Here is an 8,657-nt window from a genome sequence, read left to right on the forward strand (position 1 = left end):
GGCTAAGTTTATTTATGTAAAGTGAGGAACTGATTTAAAGAAAAATGTAGGGACATCACTGGTGGTCCTGTGGATAAGAATCTACCTTGCAATGCAAGGGACTCAGGTTCAGTCCCTGGTCAGGGAACTCAGGTCTCACATGCCACGATAGGCAACTAAGCCCTCATGCCTCAACTACTGAGCCAGTGAGGAAAGACCTGGCACAGCCAAATAAATAAATATTGAAGGAGAAAAAGAAAGAAAAATGTGACATATATATTAATCAAACCTGATGATGTCAAAAATTCATGAGGATAGCACTCAAATGACTGGTCATTGGGAAACACTGAAATAATGATAGAGTTTTTAACGGGGGCAGACCTGCCACCACACCTTACCATGTGGATGATGTCATATGTAAAATGAATTATGGTGGGAGTTAAATAAATGAGCAGGAGCACTGATGTGCTTCCAGTCCTCCTCCCAGGGAGAGGTCCCCAGCAGTGCGGTGCTGCAATAGGAAGTCGGAGGCCTGGATTCCTGACCCAGTTGAGCCACTGACTCACTGTCTGACCTGATCCCGCCCTCAGGGCCTCAGTTTTCTCATCTAGAAAATGACAGAGTAGCATGTCACCCTCTCTATGGAGCCTCCCAGTCCTACCAACCATCCTCTGATTAAAGGATTCAGCTTCTCCTTGTTTAATTATGGCTTCAGAGAATCACAGATTTGCAGCTGGAAAGGATTCAAGAGCTCCAAGTCTCTCTGGCAAGCCCCTCCTGTGCTCCCCCACCCGATTAATTTCACGAATGAGGGAACTGAGGCCCAGAGAGGTTAAAAAGCCTGCTGGGGTGGGGGGGGAGTGGGGGTTGTCAACAGGTAATGCCCCAGGGTCCAATGGGGAAATGAGAGTGCTTCCTCTACACTTTGATGAATGATTTAGATGTTTGGTGGTTTAGACACCACTTAGGTTTTAATAAATACTGCACAATTCTGCTGGGGATGTGAATCCCACTTCAGCCTAAGAAAATCAATGCAGCTGGTCAGGAACACTGTGTTAACCAGACTGATGGACCGCTTTGTGTTACTAACTAAATCCACCTTGAAAAGGCCAATTTCCCCTTCTAAATTCCCCCCAGGGAAGGCAGAGAAGGTGAAATTGGCAAGGAGAGGATAGAAGGGGGCATGGGGCAGGGAACCATAGGAGAGGAGGGGCACCTCCCTCGGTCTCCTCTCCATCCCTCCTCCTCTCTCTACCATCCCTCCTCCTCTCTCTACTAGCTTGGCTGTAAGAGGACACACCACCCTCAGTGCCCGGCTTGCTCTGCCCAAAGCTTCCCCGCAGCTTGGGCCAACTCAAAGCCACAAATAGAACCAGAATCCACTGAAAATAGCTCCTCCTCCCTTCTGCCCAGAGTTTCCAAGCGCTGCCAGGAAGGCCCTGCCCCAACCAGCCACAGGCCCCAAGCACGGAACTCAGGTGGAGTGACACTCAGACCACGGCCAGGGACCATCTCAAGAGCAACAGTCCCAGTAATAGCTGACCCTTATTAAATGCTGGCCCCCTGCCAGTCCTGCGGGGAGCTCTAGCTGTCAGCAACCCAACAAGGAAGTGCCAGGCGATCAACCCCATCACGCACATGAGGCTCTGAGAGCTGAGGAGCTCGCCCAGAGCCACAGAGCCAGAGAGAGTGGGAGCAGGGGTCCACGTGGTTAACCACGGAGCTGCCTGTATGCCTCTCTCCACACAACAAACGTCAGCTCGCCCCAGCTTCCTGAGGCTGTGGGACCTCAAGCTAGGCAGGCCTTCCCTTGCCAGCCAGGGAAACTGAGACCCAGAGAGAGGCAAGTCTTGCCCAAAGACACTTGGTAAACAAGTGAATCAAGTACCCAGGTCTCTCAGCTCAGAGGCCAGTGGTTTTCGCAAAGGTTGGAGCAAATAGAGACTCCCTTGTTCCTTTTATGTAAAAGCCCCATTGGTCTTTTCTTTTTTCCCTAACATTTCAGCCTCCTCCCACTTCCCACCAGAGTAGAGAACCTGCCCCTGACAGCCAGGCATCCTGAGATTACCTCTTCTTCCCCCTCTGCTCAGGGTGTTTAATGTTCTAGGGGAAGAGAGCAAACAGCAGCGCATAAATCACGGGTGACACAGGCTGGGTTTCTCCTTTGCTGAGAATGAAGCAGACGGGACCCACCAAGGGAAGAGAATTAGCAGGGATTTGCTGGCTCATTTAAATTCAAGGTCCAAAAGACACATATTTCTCCTACCCCTGAGACTTAGATAAATTTTCCTCTGCCCCGAGATCCCATTTGTTATCAAATAATTCTCCGAAACAGTCTTTGCCTCCAAGGTGATGGCAAGAAAGACGAGAATAAGGCTGCAAAAGCTCTGCTGGAAAGGAATTAAGTTATTTAAGAAGCGGTCTAAGGGTATGAAAAATAATCTCTCACCTGGTGTCAAAAAAATCTCGGTTCCATTCCCAGACCTGCTAAAGTGTCTGCCAAGCTGCCTCAGTTTACCCAATGTGTCTGAGAAGCAAAAAGTATACACAATCTTTTTTTTTTTTTTTTTGGCATGTCTCATGGCATGCAGGATCTTATTTCCCCAAGCAGGGACTGAACCTGTGCCCCTTATGTTGGAAGCACAGTCTCACCACTGTGAGAAATATGAGAAGGACACCACCAGGGAAGTCCTCACACTGGGTCTTCTTGTTTGTTAGCAATGCTTGTTGAGCACTCCCTTTGTCAAGCATGATGCCAAGCTCTGCAGATGCAACAGCGAACAAGACAAAACCAGTCCCTGCTCTCCAGGGCCTTATAGTCTGATTGACACAACAAAGTCAACAGAAGGCAGATAAGTACTCTGATGGAGAAGATACAGGATTTACAGTAGCAGTTAAGTAGAGAACCCACCCCACTCTTCTAGGAGTCCAGGTAACATTGATACAGAGGCTGGAAAGAAAGGAAGGAATTAATTGGGTGAAAGTCAAGAGAAAGGATGGCTCAGGAACAGGGAACAGCACATACCAAGACCCAGAGGCAAAAGAGAGCCAACCTGATCGCTGAACCAACCAACTGGAGCAAGTATAGGTTTATTTGGGCATCTTTCTGTGCAGCAGGCTTACCCTTTTAAGATTAAAATCATGCCGAAGTTCTATGACTTCATGTTGTGTTAATAATAGATTCCAGACTAGATTCCTTAATGGTTGCATTCTTTTAATATTATAAATTCCTTCATCAGCACCTCTAGGAAATAATCAACCCTGTTCCAACAAGTATCTGGATGCTAACAAACCCTTTCATTGGATGTATGCCATCTGTCTCTTCGAGTCTTACATTCTTGACTTTTTAAGGTTGAGTCTTCCAGGACACGACCCACTCCATCCTTCTTCATCAGGGCATACACGGCATAAAAGTCCAGCTGGTATGATCTGGGGGTCTTATTATTACAAGGAAATTACAGAATTATATCTGTCAGAGAGAAGAAATCATCCTGCACCCCTAGTCCAATGGCATGGAAGATTGTCAGCGAACACCTCTCTGGGAAATGTGGTTCTAAAGGCAGATAACAGAAGATCAGAGATGCAGCTAGAATGAGTCTTTGCTTTCCAACACTGAGGCTGGGTGACTTACAAAGTGTCTAGATCAGCTGTCAACCCCAACTGATTGGTCTTTAGTTTCCGAATTACACATTCTGAGGAATGCTATTATGTAGCTATCATCAAAGTAAACAGAACAAAACCAAAGTTTCCCAACTGAATAAATTTGGGACATGCTGAGTTCAACAAAGGTAGCCAGGTTATTTTCTTTGCTGCGGAACTTCTCAGGGACCTGATATGCTGATATACATAATGGCCTTTTAAGAAGAGATTATTATGGAGTTTTCAGAGTTTCCAGAACTCTTTTGAGCTGAGGACATGTTTCCCTGTTTCTGAGAGCTAGGTTCCCTGGAATCCACCATGGGAAATACTGCATTAACTATATCATGCTCGTGTATAGCGTTTTGCCCTTACATATAAGGAAGTCCACTCTATACATTTTGGATGGATGAATAGATGGATAGCTCGACCTTATTGTGTGACCTCAAGTATATGACATCCTCCCCTTCTGTGAGCCTCAATCTTATCCTCTACAACAGGAGCCAGCAAACTTTTTCTGAAAAGGACCAGATTAAAAATACTTTAGGCTTTGTAAGCCACATACATCTCTGTGGCATATTCTCTCCTTTTGCCTTTTTTTCTTTCTTTGACCAACCCTTTTAAATGTATTGATGGAGGGACTTCCCTGATGGTCCAGTGGCTGAGATTCCATACTCCTGTTGCAGGGGACCTGGGTTTGATCCCTGATTCAGGGAACTGGATCCCACATGCCACAGCTAAATAAGATCCCACAGACCATAACAAAGATGGAAGACCCAGCACAGCCAAATAAATAAATGTTGTAAAAATTGCTTTGTGTTCTTGGCTCAGAAACAGATCCATCAGATACACCCAACTGATTCTTGCCAGAGGTATAAAAGCAATTCAGTAGGAGAAACATCATCTTTTAAACAAATGTTGCTGGAGCAATTGGACATCCATAGACAAAAAAAAAAAAAGAACATTGGCCTAAGTCATACACCATGTATAAAAATTAACTCAAAATTGATCAAGGATTTAAATATAACATACAAGACCATAAAATTTTTAGGGAAAAAAAAAGAGAGAGATCTAGGGTTAGGCAAAATGTTTTTAGACTTGACAACCCAAGCATCATGACACACCATGCATGATATGAAAAGTTGATAAGTCGGACCACCTCAGAACTAAAACCTCAGACTCTCTGAAAGACCCTGGGACTTCTCTGGTGGTCCAGTGGTTAAGACTATGTGCTTCCACTGCAGGGGACTCTGGTTACTCCCTGGTCCCGGAACTAAGATCCCACATGCCACATGGCATGGCAAAAAACCCCAGCAACTCAGCAGTAAATATCAAATAATTCAATTAGAAAATGGGCTGAAGACATGAACAGACACTTCACTGAAGAAAGTACACAGATGGCAAATAAGCACAGGAAAAGATGTCCAATATTGTTAGTCATCACAGAAATGCAAATTGAAACCATACAAGGTATAACAATAAACCTACCAGAATGGCTAAAATAAAAAATAACACCAAGGGCTGGTAAGGAAGCAGAGGAACTGTATCACTTATACACTGCTAGTGGGAGTGTAAAATTATAGTCACTCTGGGAAAAAAGCATGGCAATTTCTTACAAAGCCATGTATACACTTACCAATACCCAGCAGATGTGTTCTTGGGCATTTGTTGGAGAGAACTGAAAACTTATGTTCACACAAAAACCTGTACATGATTGTCCATAACAGCTTCATTCACAGTAGACCCAAACTAGAAACAAACCAAATGTCCTTCAATGGCTGAATGTAAAGCAAACTTTGGCATATCCATGCCATGGAATACTATAAAAAATAATATTTATTAATAAATATTTAGTAATAAAAAATAAATAGTAATTTTAAAAAAGGGAGGAGCTATTGACACCTGCAACAACTTCATGGGATGTCAAGGGAATAATGCTGGTTGAAAATGCCAACCTTAAAAGGCTACTTACAGGATGATTCTATATATATAAGATTCTTGCAGTGACAAAATTGTAGGGATGGAGAATACACTAGTGGTTGCCTGGGGTTAGGGAAACAAATAAAAAATTATTTAAGAAAATGTTTTTAATATTTATTTTATTTATTTATTTGGCTGCACTGGGTCTTGGTTGCAGCACGCGGGGTCTTTAGTTGAGAATCTTTGATCTTCTTTGCACCATGTAGGATCTAGTTCCCTGACCAGGGATCAAACCCCGGCCTCCTGCTTTGGGAGCACAGAATCTTAGCCACTAGACCACCAAGTTCCACTCTTCTGTATCTTGACTGTAATGGTAATCAAATAAATCTACACATGTGGTAACATTGCAGAACTACACACACACACACACACATGAATGCATGTAAAACATGAAATTTAGACAAGTGGGTGGACTATATCAATGTCAATTTCCTGGTTGTGATATGGCACTATAATTATATAGGGGAAAATTGGCAAAAGACAAGGGACTATTTTTTACAACTGCATGTGAATCTGCAATTATCTCAAAATAAATGTGGTGGGTTTTATTTTTTTTAATTCCTTTGAATTCTTGGCCCAAGATGGTTCTTTTGAGGGGTAAGGGTGCATTTAGCTTTCATTTGCCTACCAGGGTCTCACATGATAACCCTTAGCAAAGCCTGTACATCAGGTACTGGGCTAAGTGCTCTCCATAGATGATCTCTTTTAATAGAACCTTCCCTGGTGAGTCAGTGGCTAAGACTCCACTCCCAATGCAGGGTGCCCAGGTTTGATCCCTGGTCAGGAAACTAGATCCCACATGCTGCAGCTAAAAGACCCTGCATGCCGCAGCTAAAAGACCCTGCATGCCACAGCTAAGACACATGAAGGCAAATAAATAAATAGTTTAAAAAAAAAAGAAACCGATGAAGTCAGAAACACTGTTATCATATCTTCATTTATTAGATGAGGAAACTGAGGCTTAGCAAAGCCAATCCATATGGTGATTAGGCTTCCCTGGTAACTCAGCTGGTAAAGAATCCACCTGCAATGCAGGAGACCCCAGTTCGATCCCTGGGTTGGGAAGATCCACTGGGGAAGGGATAGGCAACCCACTCCAGTATTCTTGGGCTTCCCTGGTGTCTCAGCTGGTAAAGAATCCATCTGCAATGCAGGAGACCTGTGTTCAATCTCTGAGTAGGGAAGATCCTCTGGAGAAGGGAACAGCTACCCACTCCAGTATTCTGGCCTGGAGAATTACATGGCCTGTATAGAGTTGGACATGACTGAGCAACTTTCACTCACACATATAGTGATTAAGAGCCAGGAACAAAATCAGAGCCTCTGAGTGTAAGACCCACACCCTTAACCTCTGCACAAGTCTTCTTTGATCAGATGCCACGTGGCATTGGTCTTTGGCTTGGTCTGACCTTCAACCTGGGACAAAAGGCTAGATCTTTCCTTTAAGTAGCTTCCGGGCATGGCAGTACTACAGTGGAAGGAACACGAGATCCTTCCACTAGATTCCCCAAGACAATTCCACTTCCCAAGACTGAGTCTCAGTCCCAATACCATCAGGCTGCGTGGCCTTAGAAACGTCACTTGGGTCTGAGCTTCCTCCCCCTCAAATCAGAGCTTGTAATTCTAGCCCTGTCGGTGGATCAAATGAAGTAATGCATTTCAAAGGGCTTGGGCCACTCCAAAGGGGGCAGTTATTATTAATAACAGGGCACCATGAAATAAATTCTAAATATAGGCCACTTGCTCCTATTTATCTTCTGGCTTGACGGTAAATGTTCTGAGGGCATGGGCTGAGTTTTAACTTTTTTATTTTCTCCTAACCTCCCCTTATAAAGTGCTCACAAAAATAGCAGGTTTCTAAAAATCCTTGTTAACGGCTATGTCGGTAGAAATGTGATCAGAATGCAAAATGAAAAATTGACAAACTGAGGGTAAAAATGAAGAACCCTGTTCTTTAACTGCACTTTTCTTATAAATTGTGAAGAGTACAGAGAATAGTCTCAGTCAAAAACTGGCTTCTGAATATCCTGCCTTAAAACCCCAGATAACTCTTTGTTTTCAGTTTTGGAAGTGTGGGTTCTATCTTTTTAGGGGCATGGAAGAATGTGAAATTTGCAAAGCCCTTTGAGGTACAGGATGTTCTTGCTATTTATACCAACCAGGATCTATGGCTGTTTTGGGGGCAAGGTTTTTCCACATAAAATCAACCATTTTTCCCACCCTTTTCCTAGTTATGACAACCTTGAAAACTCACAAACAAATTCCTCAGCTTTATTACTAATGCCAATAACATGGACTTTTAAAACTGCCTTTCATCTCGACATCTTGAGCAATGTTGCAAACAGTAATTAAACTTCAACACCCTGGTGAAGGAGGCATTAATTATTCAACCCACTTTCCAAACAGGTAAACCCAGAGTTACAAATTAGAGGTCTGGCCATGGGTCACCAGGGATAGAAATAGAGATGATAACAAAATGAAGAATTCCAGGCCTCTCAGATCTTAGATTCAACAAGGGATGCAGAGTAAGAGGCTGTGGAGATGCCCTCTCAGTGCCCAGCGGAGGAACAGGGCAGATTCAATGACACTTAAGAAAATGAAGTGCAGGGTGGGTGGGGGGCGGGGGCGGCAGGGAGGACTTAAAACCATTCCCTCCCAGTCCAGTGGTTAAGACTCTGAGCTTCCACTGCAAGGCGTGCGGGTTTAATCCCGGTGGGGGGAACTGACATCCTGCATGCCACGTGGCAGAGCCAAAAAAAAAAAAAAAAAACTACTTAGAAAAGAAAATAAATGTATTTGATCCATAAAACATGAAGGTGAAGAAGAGTGTGATTAAAATGTGGGATATAGTTCCCTGACCAGCGGTTGAACCCAGGCACTGGGAGCTTGGAGTCTTAGCCACTTGACCACCAGATAAGTCCCTGTCTATGGTTTTTGGCTACTATGACCTTCTTGTACCTGTTGTTTGGTGGACCTAAGCATTTATTTCTATGGGAGCATATGGGCTTCCCTGGTGGCTCAGCAGTAAAGAATCCGCCTGCCAATGCAGGAGCTTTGGGTTC

This window comes from Cervus elaphus, chromosome 5 (assembly GCF_910594005.1).
Source record: "Cervus elaphus chromosome 5, mCerEla1.1, whole genome shotgun sequence".
Taxonomy (NCBI): Eukaryota; Metazoa; Chordata; class Mammalia; order Artiodactyla; family Cervidae; genus Cervus; species Cervus elaphus.